This window comes from Malania oleifera, chromosome 10 (assembly GCF_029873635.1).
Source record: "Malania oleifera isolate guangnan ecotype guangnan chromosome 10, ASM2987363v1, whole genome shotgun sequence".
NCBI lineage: Eukaryota > Viridiplantae > Streptophyta > Magnoliopsida > Santalales > Ximeniaceae > Malania > Malania oleifera.
Genome location: NC_080426.1, coordinates 32,757,005 through 32,772,036, shown reverse-complemented (window position 1 = coordinate 32,772,036; position 15,032 = coordinate 32,757,005). Strand labels below are relative to the sequence as shown.

The 15,032-nt window shown below is 38.4% G+C and overlaps 1 protein-coding gene across 1 annotated transcript in view; it reads right to left on the bottom strand.

The window, feature by feature from the left end:
- Positions 1 to 15,032, bottom strand: part of LOC131165728 (ricin-like) — a 630,504-nt gene that overhangs the window by 16,360 nt on the left and 599,112 nt on the right. The window lies entirely within an intron of this gene.

Below are 15,032 nucleotides of genomic sequence, written 5' to 3'. Positions count from 1 at the left end.
TAAACCCTGTATTGAATGAAATTGTTTGTACTCTCTTAACTAAGATTTCCGAAAATGATTAAACAACGTACTTCCTTTTTGGGTTTTCGCAAAAGTTTAAACAAAACATACTCTCTTATATTAAGAGTCTTTTTTTAATCTTAATTTTTGATTTCAGCTACCTGCACTTTGCATACACACAACACAATGTATATAGATGCTGAAAATAAAGAAAAGGGAAAGAGAGACACCGAGATACTTTCGAGGTTCGGCTTTTCCCCAGCCTACGTCCTCGCCTTATGCTAATACCACCTAAGGATTCCACTAGAGCACTCCTTTTTGGGCGGAGCAAACAGTTACAAATCCCTCCTTAAGGGTAGAGCCCCTCTCCAAGCCCAAGCAATACCCCATGCTCGATCACTCTTTCAATAGGCTAGAGCAACGCCTCTCCAAGCGATACCCCACGCTTGGTCCAAAGATCCAACAACCTAAGCCATCAATTCACTACAAGGAAACAAGAAACAATCCCTGTGTACAATAAAACTCTCACAAGAGCATATTAGTACAATTTAAAGCACTATATACTTTAATATTCAAATATCAAATTGAAATAGATTGAAGCCCAAGAATGATTTCACCAAGTTCCTTCTCCAGATGAGAATCAACAATTAGAACTCGGAGTAGGATGATTAGCACTTCAGATTTTCTTAGCAATTCAGTTGTGCAAAGAGTGAGCAAGAGAGTTTTAGCAAAACTTTCAGCTTATGAACAGATTTTGAATTTCTTCGTTAGTTTAATTTGCTAAAAGCATGTATTTATAGGCTCCCAAAAGTATTTTTGTGTTTCCCAAGATTACTTGAAGTATTTCCCAAGTTTTCATAAAATTTGGGGCATAAGAAACCTTAATTGGAATTTTAAAATATTTAAAATTTCTAACCGTTAACAGTGTTTAGTAGGCTGAAGTGTCAGGTTTAGTCTTCTGAAATACTTTAAAACATTGAAAAATTTGAACTGGATACAGGGTCAGACAACTGAACTGAAGGGTTCAATCTTCTGAGGGTGTACTGCCTTTTTTGTATTCCAATAGGAAAATCTTTAGTAGACTGAACTTATTCTTCAGTTTTTTAAAGAAATTTTTCAGAAGACTAAAGTTAAACTTTAGTCGTCTGGGCAAACCAAATCCTTTTTTTTCATTTTTGTTTTCAAAAGACCTTTTTGCTCTCTTGCTTTGATTTCTCATAAAACATTTTCCAGGGTTTTAAATGAAGTTCTCTAAGTCCATAATTACCCCTAAAGAGCTTCAAAATATTTCATGAGATATTTAAACATGAAGTACTTACATCATTGATCTTAAAGCCTAAAAACTCTAATCTTCAAGTCTTGCATGGAATTTTTATTTATGTCCCTTTTGACTTTAGCTTGAGTCAGATTTAAGTTTCCACATACACTTTACACATGTCGGTATTGCTTGAGCTTCTTTTGGATCACTTTATTTATAAATGAGCCATTTAAGTTCTTAGTGATCTTGAGCTTTCCATTGCTTTTCTTTTGAACTTTTTCTTTAATAAAACATCATCATTCTAACAAACACATATTAAATCGTCCTTAATGTTTTATCATCAAAACAAGATTTAAAAGCCATGTTAGGCCAACAATATGAAATGACTTTCGCTATTAGGGTTGTGTATATGAGTATGATTGTATATCCGGTACCCACTTTTAGGTCGGGTTATGTATTGTGGTATCAGAGGTTGACGTGGCTGATATGTGATATATGTGTTATTTATATGGAAAAAAAATGGTATGAAAAATCGGAGCATCACAGTTCGGTATCAGAGCCTAGGTTGCTAGGTTATGCAGACTTAGCAAATATCGGAATACAATACCAGAGTATAGGAATGGATATTGACGAGATATGAATCAGTTGTTGTTAGAGGATGAAATTTAGAATTTCGGGTTTTGTCTTGTGACTTGGAAGCAGGAGTTCCGTTGTTGTTTTTGTGTTTTTCCTGGGGTGACAACTTCTGGAAAACCATAGATACTATCGCCTGTACTTGTTTCTAAGTGGTAGGATTGAATCTTAAATGGGGATTAGGAATGATAAGAGAAATGTTGTAGCGTAATATCTTGTAGATTTAAGTATGCTGGGTGTGTTAGTGAGTTATGATGAAAGAGTTCTAAAACTGTTTATGCTATTACAAGATGGATCCAAGGAGTAGTAGTGCATTGGCTGGAGGGGATGATGCAGGGCCTTTCAGTATGGGTGGAGGAGACCCTGATGCTATACTACATAGCGTCACCTAGCAGGTGATGTCAGAGATGGCTAGGAGTTTGGGAGGGCGGAGCTGCACGATTGAGTAGTTCATGTGGATGAGACCTCCGTCGTTTTCTAGAGGAGCTGACCCCCTTGTGGCTGAGAACTGGGTCCAGGATATAGAGGATATGATGAAAGTTCTTTCGCGTACAGATGAGCAAAAAGTTTTATTTGCGACATTTAAGCTGACAGGGGAGGCAAAGTAGGGGTGAGCATAATTCAGGGAAAACCGAATTAACCGACCGAAATTGGTCGGTTCGGTTCCGTTAAAAAAATCGGTTCGGTCGGTTCGGTTATGCATTCCAATTTTTCAGGGAATCGGGTTTCGGTTCGGTGAATAGAAAACATTAATTCGGTTAATCGATTAACCGAATTAATAATTAATTAAATTATAATTTTAAATTAGTAAATGAAAATCTTGTTATTCTATTATCTATATTTCTAATTTTCTATTCCCTCTCACTCTCAGTCTCACACTTTCAGTGCTCTCAGAAGTCAGAAGGCCCTTCGGCCCCTCCCTCATTGCCTCTCTCTCGCTCGCTCGAGCTTAATCCACCACAGTTTGCACCACCAACTTCACGCAATGCTATCGCCTGTGCCCATCGCCATCGTCGTAGCTGGCCATTGTCACCAGCACACAAGATCCCTTTCATTCTCATTTTTATTCTCTCACAATCTCGGACTCTCGCGCACAAAGCAGTTCACTGAGAAGGCGAGAACCACCTCGGCTCCTCCTCACTGGCATCAACTATCAAGCTCGCCTTAGCCCAATCGTCTCCCTAGCCAACCACCTTTCCCCCACATCAATCTCCACTTCTCAATTCTCCGGTTCTCCCTCTTCGCGAATCGCCTCTTCCTGGCTTCGCGGTTTTGCCTGAGCCCCTCTTCCAGTCTTCCCAGTTCGTGACCCATCCCGATCCCAAATCCCTCTTCGATCGGCTCTTCCCTCGCGTGGGCGTGGTGATGGATCTACACTCAGTGACTCAGGACTTCAAGGCTTCAACCTTCCCCCACCTTCCCTTGTTTCAGTCTCGATACACTCATACACATACATTGATACACATACATTGATACACCTTCCCCCCTTCCTAGTTTTGGTTAAAATGGGTTAATCGAATTACCCGAAAAATAAATTCGGTCGGGTTCGGTTCGGTTCGGCCAAACGGTTCGGTCGGTTCGGTTAACAGTATTTTTTAACCAAAATTTTTGGTTAATTCGGTTAATTAACCGAATTTGGCCGAACCGACCGTTTGCTCACCCCTAAGGCAAAGCGCTGGTGGAGAACAGTGAGATTGTTTGAGGAGTAGAGAACTGATCCTGTAGCGGTGATGTGAAGCCGCTTTAGGGAGATATTTTTCGTGAGGTACTTTCCTTATACCGTTAGGAGTGCGAAGACAGTGGAGTTTCTGCATCTAACACAGGGACTGATTACATTACAGCAGTATGCGGTGAGATTCATTGAGCTGTCTTGATTTGCTCCGTATTTGGTACTAGATGAGGAGAGGTGTAATGACCTGAAGTATAATGGTATTTAAATAATAATTAAGAGAGCAAAAAATGGGAATAGAAAGAGGGCGCAGCAGACTTCTCATCAACAAGAAAATACCGAAGAGGGTTTTGGCAATTCTCAATTTTGTCAACGAGGGGTGAAGGTTCATTGACGAAACTCTTGAAGGACTCGTCAACGAGGTGACGTGTCTTGTCGACGAATCTAACTCTATAAATAGCCTAAATCTTGGATTTAAACGCATAAAAATCAGAAAATTTTCACTCTCTCTCCTCTATACTGTTTCTCTCTCCTCTTTCTTCGATTTCGGCTCCGCCCGTTCGTTGGATCAACGATTTGAGGCCACCACGACGCTCCAAGGGAAGTTCTCTCCAAATCTGCTGGAGCGGATCGTTGGTGGAAGCGAGTTGAAATTCATCCATGAGTTAAGGTAAGACTTTTTATGCGAAATTTGGTTTTTTCATAGTTATAGAAAATGATATTCACGTGAAAATATTGACGTTTAGTTCTGAGAGTTGTTGAATTCAAGGTGTTGAACGGGGGACCCTGCGGGTGCAGGACGTGTGGAATTTTTAGGGGGTTTCTTTCCAGTGTCGGGTAAGGGAATAAACTAAAGCAGTTATTTTCCACGCAAATTACTATTATTTATCAACAAAGTAATTTTCAGAAATACATGTATTATGTCTGAATATTATATAGTAAATGCATATTTGGGAAAATACTACTGTTATACAAGAATTATGATTTTAGAATGAAATGTATGATTTTATTCAGTATTGTGTGGTATGAATATTATTTTTACATGATATGTATTATATTATGGCAATTTTACGAATAAGCATGTTTTTAAGAATTATGAAATAATGCAGTATATGGTGATTTTGAAATACATGATAAATGACTTATTTATTCAGAATGATATGTATGAGATTTTCGGCGCAAGGCCGTGATTGATAGCCGGCGCAAGGCCGTATTTACTAAATGCTTGGCGCAAGGTCGTATTTATGAAAGTATAGAAATGCTATCAATCAATTTATGTTAAATGTTATATTATCATGTACTATATGTTATCAGAACTCCGATATTAATTTAGTTCAGTTTCAGGAGCACGGTACCGTAACTATATAGATCAGATATCTATGTTCAAACTTGTGCGAACCACCCCATAAGGGGGTGAGAGATGGATAGTCGATGTGGCTTTCAGTGTAGAATTGTAGTCGTCCACCTGGCAGTTCGGACCAGGGTATGGCGAGCCCATCGTACTTACAAAAATTTTTGAGTCGGCAGTGGTCGGCCAGCCATTGTCGGGTTCCACCTTCAGATGGGGGGTAATACATGACATCAACTAGCTATTCATCCCGAGTATGTTTTCAGTATTATCAGCTATACTAGACATTTTATGAACTATATGATGTATTAGAAAATACAAAAGTATTTGATTATTTATTATGTTATGATGAATGTTTGAGATATATGAAATGTACTGCATATGTATAATTGCATCAAATATTCATGTTGCCACACAGTTGTGTTTAGTTTATTTTCCCTTACTGAGAAGTGTCTCACCTCCGAACATTAAATGATTTTTAGGGAACCCAGAAGGACCGGCCGGTCGTGTTTCCACCGTTGAGTCTGTTGTGCTACCCCGTTAGGAGGGTAAGTCTTGTACTAGGATCAGGAGATTTTTGTTGTGGGATCCTAGATGTATTTTTGATATTTTGAGGTTGTATATGAATACAGTATCACTGTGGATTGTAGTTGGCTCTGGTATTTATATTTTGTGGTTATGAGAATGATGATTTACATTTACTACTTCCACTGTGTATGACAGGTGTCCTCGCTACCCACGGGTTTCGGGTTGACTATTTTATTTAGTATGTTTATTAAATAATAAGATAAACAAGTCATTACAAGAGGAAAGCAAGGAAATTTGAGGAGGGTCTGAGGTAGAGTCTGTTTGAGCAAGTTATAGGCATTCGGGCTCAGATATTTACAGAGGTAGTAGATAGAGCTGCTGTGATTAAGGGTGGCCTGCAGAGAGGCATTGTAGCACAGAGTTAGAGAAAGAGGCCAGCGCCTTCAGATGTTCAGGCATGTTCGAATCGAGGGCCTTGGAGGAGGTAGGATAGTAGGGGAGGATGGAGATAGGTAGTGAGAGATCAGGTTGTACAGGGTAGGCAGACGCCCCCTTCTTATCCTATATGCTATACGAGACACCCATGGGAATGCCGGGTTAGGGAGGTGATATGTTGTAACGACCTGCTATTTAACTAGGGTTTTTTTTTTTACTATGACATTCTATATGCTCTGATACCATATTAGGGTAAACCCAATCATTAGCCTAAGCAGCGAGAAGCATAAATCAAATAAACATATCCATATATAATTATATACAATACTAGAGTACTAACAGGTTTCCCAAAATATACATATATGACTGTTCCCCAAATATCCTCAACTGGTGAAGGTTATACAAAATTACTCCCAAAAATATACTCACTCTCTACTGACAGGGAAGTACTATGACCCCTCTATCTACGAGCTTGGTCTGCTCGCCTACTTGGATTACCTGAAAAAAATGTTAAAGTAATTGGGATGAGCCAACGCTCAGTAAGACGAAATATGTTATTACTAGTGTGTGGCAAATGAGCTACAATATTATGAAAATATGTTTCTATATAATCATGTATAAATGGATATGTAAATACAGTACAAGTAATAAAATCCACCACCCTTTCTATATTGCTTAACATAACAATATTGTAGGTTACTATTCAAAATTCTTTTAGTGTACATAAGTATGTTCCTTGTTTCTATAAATATGTATATACATAATAGTAACTGAAAACTTTCCCTGTGGATAACTGTGTGTCATGATTTAACCCCTCATATTAGGGTTGTGCGGCCCGTAGGCGGGATCTACACTAGTTGGCCGATCAGGGTAAATCACTATACTCCATCGGTCTGATCTTCCCATCTCAACCCATATCTAATGGGGAGCCTGTCCACATCAAGGGCCTAGGTGATCAACCTACTACAACGTATTATCTAAATAGGTGGTTGCACTCATAACATAAATATTTGTAGCAACGGTACCGTGCTCTGTAACTGTATGGTCCAATAAGGTCTGATACTATATAATGCATCTATATATACATAACTATCTGATTTACCATGATTCTGAAATTGCTGTATTAACCATGACAATGAAATAAACTATAATGAACCGTAATTGTATCATCTGTATCTATGAACTAAACTGTAATCTGTACGTCATGGTACTGAGAACTGTATAATCATAATACTGAAAACTACATAATCATTGTACTGAAATTTGTATTATCATGGTACTAAAATTCGTATAATCATGGTACTGAAAACTGTAAAACATACTTTTGTACTATTTTCATATTCTCAAGCCACCAAATACTTTAATACTTAATATTCATAATTTAATAAACTGTATAATATTTTAAAATTACCTAGCATAGCATATTTCCCTTACCTGACTACTGGAAAGACCCTATTGTATATTGGCCTAACACCCGTAGGGCCTCCTACACAACACCCTGAAAAAAACATTTGCTAGAACAGAATATCAATATTTTTTCGCCTACATAATTTCCTATAACTGTCAGAAGGCCAAATATTGACTAAAAGGCCTTACCCTAAATTTGGGATGAAATCCAACTCGAACCCACCGACGATCCGTCCCAGCAAACTTAAAGAGAACTTCACCAGGAACGTCGTGGTGGCTTTAGATTGTCGATCCGACGACTGGCGGGGCCAAAATCGAAGAGAGAAGTGGGAGGGGCCGTAGGAGAGAGAAAGGAGAGAGAGAGAGCACTGAAAATATGATAAAAATCCTAGTTTTCACTATTTATAGGGCCAGATTCGTTGACGAGACACGTCACCTCATCGACGAGTCCTTCAGTAAATTTATCGATGAACCTTACCCTTCGTCGATGAAATTCAGAGTAGCCCAAATCTTTCTCTCGATATTCTCTCGTCAACGAGATGGGACCTCATTGACGAGGTTCTGAAGACCTTCGTCGACGAATCCCTGTATTCGTCGACGAAGCCTACTGCCTCCTTCTGTTTCTATTTCTGTTTCCATTTCTCTCCCTCATTATTATTTAAATACTACTATTCTTCAGGTCACTACATATTTTATCAGTGCCATTAGCCTGGGCATATGGTGAGGGACTACCGTTGGGCGTCAGTTTGTCAGTGGCTACGCCGATAGGGTCTATGGGGATATGTGATAATGTACTTGGTAACTGTCTTGTATGCATTCAGGGGAGGATTTTATTAGCTGATTTGGTGGTTTTGGATGTGCATGAATTTGATGTGATACTAGGTATGGACTGGCTAGCTGCTCACTATGCGAGTATAGATTGTCATCAGAGAGAGGTAGTGTTCAGACCTCCAGGGGGACAGGAGCACAAGTTTGTGGGGTCTTCTGTGTGCACCCCACCACAGTTCTTATTCGCCATTCAAGCGAGGCGGTTCCTGCTAGAGGGTTGTCAGGGTTATGTGGCTTGTGTAAAGGAGACATTAGAAGGGGAGTTGAGGTTAGAGGATATCCTAATAATGAGGGATTTTCCTTATGTTTTCCCTGGAATTTTTCGGGACTACCTCCTGACCGTGAGGTAGAGTTACTATTGATTTAGTTCCGGAAACAACACCAATTTTGAAAGCACCGTACATAATGGCACCAGTGAAATTAAAAGAATTGAAAGAATAGTTGTAGGAACTATTAGATAAGGGATTTATCCAATCCAGCATGTTGCCCTGGGGAGCACCGGTATTATTTGTGAAAAAGAAAGATGGGTCGATGAGAATGTGCATCGACTACCAAGAAATAAATAAAGTGAGTATTAAGAATAGGTACCCGCTTCCTCGCATCGATGATTTATTTGATCAGTTATAGGGGAGGTAGATTTTCTCGAAAATAGATCTGCGGTTAGGGTATCATAAGGTAAAGGTCAGAGCAGAGGATGTTTCAAAGACAACATTCAGGACTCGGTATGACCACTACGAATTCTTGGTTATGCCGTTTGGACTGACAAATGCTCCTGCAGTGTTTATGGATTTGATGAATCGTGTATTCTACCAGTATTTAGATCATTTGTGGTGGTATTCATTGACGATATACTGGTGTAGTCAAAAAGCACAGAGGAGCACGAGGAACATTTGAGGATAGTACTTCAGGTACTAAGGGAAAGGAAATTGTTTGCCAAATTCAAGAAGTGCGAGTTCTGGTTAGAGCAGGTTACCTTCCTTGGACATGTGATCTCTAGGGGTGGTATCTTAGTAGAATCGAGTAAGATTGAGGCGGTAGTAGATTGGGTACGACCAAACAATGTGCAGGAAATCAAAAGTTTCTTGGGATTGGCTGGATACTACCGTAGGTTTGTTGATGGTTTTTCCAAATTGTCGGGTCCGTTGACTAGATCGACCAGGAAAGGGGTGAAGTTTGAATGGTACGATGAATGTGAGTAGAGAATGACACAGATATTGGAGGATATGCTACGTGCATGTGTGTTGGACTTTGGAGGCAGTTGCTTATGGTTTAAACCACAAGTCGAGTTTGTGTATAATAACAGTTATCAGGTCAGCATTGGGATGACACCATTTGAGGTAGAGTCAACCAAATTCTTGTGTACAAAGATACTCTCACAATAGAGCTTATTAGTACAAGTTAGAGCACAATATATTTCAATATTAAATATTAATAAAGAATGAATTTGAAGCTTAAGAAATTAATCGCCGGGTTCTTCTTTAGATTGAATGAAACTTAGTAAGAGCTCGAGAACCGAGTGGTTGTATCAGCAGGAATTTAGTAGAACTTCATCAAGGATGTGTGAGCAAGAGAGCTTTGAGAATCAGAGACTTTGATTGCTAGATTGCAAGTAGTTGTATGTAAATATCCTTTGGTTTTCCATATATTTATAGAGTTCTAAAAGTAATTTCTTGTTGCCCATGTTTACTTGGTGTATTTCCTAAGTTTACTTGGAGTATTTTCCAAGTTTATACAAAGTTTAGAGCCCAAGCAAACAATTTTGAAAGTTTCCCACACTGCTTTATCTTAAATTTGGAAAGTCACTCACCTTTCAAAAAGAGGTGTTGTATGATTCAACCACTTTTCCGTATTTTGGGTATAACTACACAACTTCAATTTAAACGATCTTGGTATCAATAGAAAGCTAAGAGAAAATCTCACAACTTTCATGTTGGACAGTTTTTAAGATAAAGAGTTTTTGATAGAGAAAATTGCTCATCAATGCAGATGTATGGTGCTTTTCATTTTAAAACTAATTTTAACCTTTTTGAAATAGGTTTTATCCTTAAAAAAATATTTTCCAAGTATTTTAAAAATAGGTCTCTAAGTCAATAATCGTTCTTAAGAGGTTCAAAGCATCCATATTGATTTTAAATGGAAGTACTTATATAAGACTTTCTTAAGACTTAAACATTCGAAGTGTGAAGTCTTCATGTATGTCTTCCTTTGAGTCCATCTTGACTTTGAGCTTCAACATTCTTTAAGCTTTCATAAGATTTGTCAAACTTTGATCTATTGAACTTTCTTTTGATCACTTGTTTGAAATGTAGGCTATCAATGCACTCTTGATTTTGAGCTCTAATGCTTAATTCCTGAAACATCATCACTTTAACCAAAGCATGTTAAATTCCCTTGATTTGTTATCATCAAAATAAGATTCGTAACCCTTGTTAGGCCATCATATTAAGTTAAAGTATGTTTGAGTAGAAAATGTGTGTTTAAAATTGTATAGGTGTGAGTTATGGTATATAAATGCCTTTTTCAGTTAAAGTTAAATTAATGGTTATGTTTTTCTTATGTAAAAACTCATCTGTCACACACTGATGATAATCTATTCTGTCTTACTAAAAGGTGTCTCACCCCATCATTATCTAATATTTTTAGATGCCATGAGGAGCATAACAATAATCAGAGTAGCGCAGTAGAAGCGTGGGTGAGATAGAAGGTTTTATTTAGAATAGATCTTTATTAAATTTTATTTTTGATGCATTTAGAATTTTAGGGGTGTTAATTATGATATTGGAAATGATATTATTATATTGGGATAATTAGTACTTTGGTAATGTGTATTAGAGGTCTTCCGTTGTATGAAATATTCAAGTCACTACAGGTGGTATCAAAGAATTTTAAACAAAATTTTACGGGTCACTACAATATTGACATCTCTTCGAGTTCTCATTGACAGACAGACAGACAGATGAAGAGATTCAAAGAGCTACTAGAAGAGTGCTTGCACCATTTTGTCAACGAAAACAAAAAATTGAGTGCAATTACTTGACGTGGCTCCATTTTGTGGCAATGCCCAAAGGAGTTCAACAACCAACAAGAGCCCTTTTGAGCTTGTTACATGCCAGCAGCCGCTGTTACCTCACACAGTAGGTGAGTCATACAAACGAAAGAATCCTAGGGTGTACATCTTCACTAGAGAATGGAGATGAAATGCAGAGTTTACCCAAGCCTATCTAGAGAAAGCTTTTAAGTAGATGAAGAAGTGGGCAGATCAAGGGAGAAGACCACAGTTTCATGTTAGCTGCCTCAAGTCGTTCAACGCCGACACCGATTACTTGAGCAGAAGTTAGTCCAACAGAGCAGAGTTGAAGAAAGTGCAACTTGATCGACGGGAAGTTGAAGAGATCCTTGCAGATAGAAAGTTCATATCCTCAAGGAAGAAGCGGCAGAAGTTCCTAGTGAAGTGGAAATCTTTTGATGACAAAGAAATTAGCTGCATTTCTGCAAAATATATTCAACGATTTGTGGACAAACTTGAAGTGTACCTACTGCCAAAGTCTACGAGGATGTTCACTGCATAAATTGGGGAGAGTGTCATGAGCTAAGCTTGTTTAGGGCATTATGCTTACTTGTGACTGCTTGTCTCATGTGCCTGGTGTAAGAACTCGAAATTGTATTGTACGGGATAATCACGTAAAAGAGGAGTAAAGTATGAAATTCTGCAGACTTCGTTGACGAGGCCGAAATTCGTTGACGAAGGTAGTTGATTTTTCGTCGACGAAATTCAAAAGTTCATAGACGAGAAAAAGCCGAGGGGTTTAAGGAAATTTATAATCAGGGTTCGTCAACAAAATCGCTGCCTAGTCGACGAAATCCCTAAAGACCTTGTCGACGAGAAAACCAATTCGTTGATGAAATCCCTCGGGTCAAAGGTCTTTATAAGGATATTTTGGGCTTGCTTCATTGCTAAGTTTTGGATTTCTCTCTCTCTAGATTTCGAAGCTCTCTCTCTCTCTCTCTCTCTCTCTCTCTCTCTCTCTCTCTTCGATTCCTTCCTTGTTTGTCGCTGGATTCACAATTCCACAGTTATTGTGAGGATCAGTGAAGGATTCTCTACGTTTCTACTGGATCGGAATCTCGTTTCGAAGGATTTCGGGTTTCAGGCCAAAAACGAGGTAAGGCTCGGTTTTCATTTTTGATTTGGTATATGTGTAGTAGTACGAATTGTAAGTATGTTTTGTACTGTGATTTGCAGATTTCGGAGTTTCGGTTCGTAGTTTTGAGGACCGTAGAGTTTTTAGTGGATTTCGGGTTAAGGTAAGGGGATTCTGTTTATATCAGTCCATTTTTGAAATCAGGATCGGTAAGCCTGTAGGCTACGATCATATGTATGTTTTGGCTACTTATTTGGAGAAATCTATCAGGTAAAAATGCTGGATTTTAGGGTTTCAGTTTTCGAAAAAATTGGGGATTTCGGGTATCATCTCTATTTTGTTTGGAAATTTGTTGGTTGTATTAAAACTGTATTATTGAGATGACCGTAATTCATATTTGCATAAACTGTATACTTGGAATTGTAAATGATAAGATTTGCTGTAAACCAAACAAGTGTGGTATGTATGAATGTATGTATTTGTTCCAGGTATTTGTAAAATAGTTATGTGGCGGCTAATTACCGTACGCTGAAATGTATAGGGATGGGAGTTCCAAAATGATTCCAGGTTTTGTGAAATTGGGTAGGGGCGGCTAATTACCGTACGTCGAGAGTGGCCGGCTCTATATCCGGGGTGTGAAATATCACCAGTATGTTCTGGCTGGTCACTGGTGGGTGTGATCTATGTCGTTTGTAGCAATGGATTCACAGTGGGCCTAGGTTGTCGCAGCGTAGTTGTCACGTGACAATGTAATCGGGGTGAGACTAGGTGACCTTGTGTAGTTGCGTATGTAGCAATGGATTCACTATTGGGCCTGAGTCATAGATCTTCGTAGTTGCATGTGTAGAAACGTAATCGCTGTGAGACTAGGTGACCTTGTGTAGTTGCGTATGATGCAATGGATTCACCATTGGGCCTTGATTGTCGCAGCGTAGTTGCGTGTGTAGCAATGTAATCGCTGTGAGACGAGGTGACCTAGTGTAGTTGCGAACTTGTGTGACGATACTGACCGTATGTATGTATGTATGTATGTATGTATGTTGGGTATCGTATGAACTGGAATGGTTTTCTGAAAATACTGGAACTGTATGTATTTATATGAAACTGTACGAATTGTTTCAAAATGTATCGTTTGTATAGTGTTATGAAGTATGTAAATGACACTGATATGCCACACATTGATATAAACTGTTTTCTCCCTTACTTAGAAGTGTCTCACCCCGAATGTACGTACAATATTTTTAGGGCCTTAAGGTAGCGGTAAGTAGCATCTTAGCGTCGGGAAGTAAGGGGTGCCGTAGCTACTGCTAGTATCTTTTAGGTACGAGTTTTGGTATCCAGGTTGTCGGGATGGTTTTTGTAGACACCTGGAGTATAGTTGTATAATGGGAATGCATGTCCTAGTTTGTATAGACTCTGGTATGATACTGTTATTGTATAAAAGACAGTATTCCGCTGCGTATTATGGATGAGTATGGATGATTGAGTGTATGTATGTGGGCATCTGTTTACCCCACGAGGTCGGACCCCCTTTACGTATTGTATCATGAATGTTTAAATTGATACAGAGACAGGTTAAGTTACTTAAACTCACACCTGGACCCACTTGCGGGTTCGGGGCGTAACACCTGGGATAGGTTTCCATCATGTAAATACTAGTATAGGGTTATTTCCTGCTAGTAGTTTATTTGTATGCCAAATAAGGCAGTATGACTCCTCGGTCACTTTGATGTTTCCTAGTGTTACGATGATAATTACATAAAAATCTCTTTAGGGAGGGTGAGTGTTCATCAGTCATTGTAAAACTCACTAGCTATTGTCAACGTGTTTAGCCTACTTGCCTTCCTCGCTAAACACATAATGTCAACGGAGGTGTTGTTAATGAATTACATTTGTTTCAATGTTTGCTGCTTGCTTGCCACGACTTTCATGAATTGATTACTGTTTCTGTTTGAATGAATATTAATAAAACTGTTTCGTGGATGAATGTTCGTAAATGATAGGCTGACTTGTTGAGCAAGAGTGCTTTAGCCAGAGCTGCACGGACCTTCATAAAGGTGTGAAAATAGTTGGCACGTGACACAAATCCATGCAACGACTGCGACGGCCACCCACGACTTCATATTCCTCTTTGTTGCTAATTTTGAACCTCGACTTCTCAAAGTAGATTTGAGAAGTTTATTATATTCAAGATATGACAAAAAAAAAAAAAAATAGGGTGGACAACATAAAATGTCTATTCATCCAACTTGTGCATAGTAAAGAAGCTAATGTAATCAAACGCAAAAAAAAAAAAAAAAAAAAAGAAAAAAAGAAAAGAAAAGGGAAGTTATGTGTACATATATCTTCTTGTAAAAGCCAAATATGAAACATGAAAAAATCAATTGAAAAGAAATACAAGTCAACAAATTGAAAAATTGGCTTGGAAGCACCGTTAAATATTCATCTTTTACGGGATATATTTATACACATAAAATAAATAAATATATAGTAAAATGCACATGTGAGTGATTGTAAGTAGCAATAATTACGAAGAGAGTTGTGTATGCCGGTCTCTTCTAGCTTTGAGTTTGATAATGAAAAATAAGAAACAAACATGAGAAAGGACATCACAAACAATCTACTTGTCTTGAACTTTTTAAAGCACTACTAATTTATTCAAACAACCAAGTTGGTGCGTACTACAACTTACCACAAAAGGGAAGAAATAAAAAAAAAAAAAAGGTAGGCTATTAATACACTAACTAAATAGCCAACGAATCATGGACATCCATCTCTAAACTA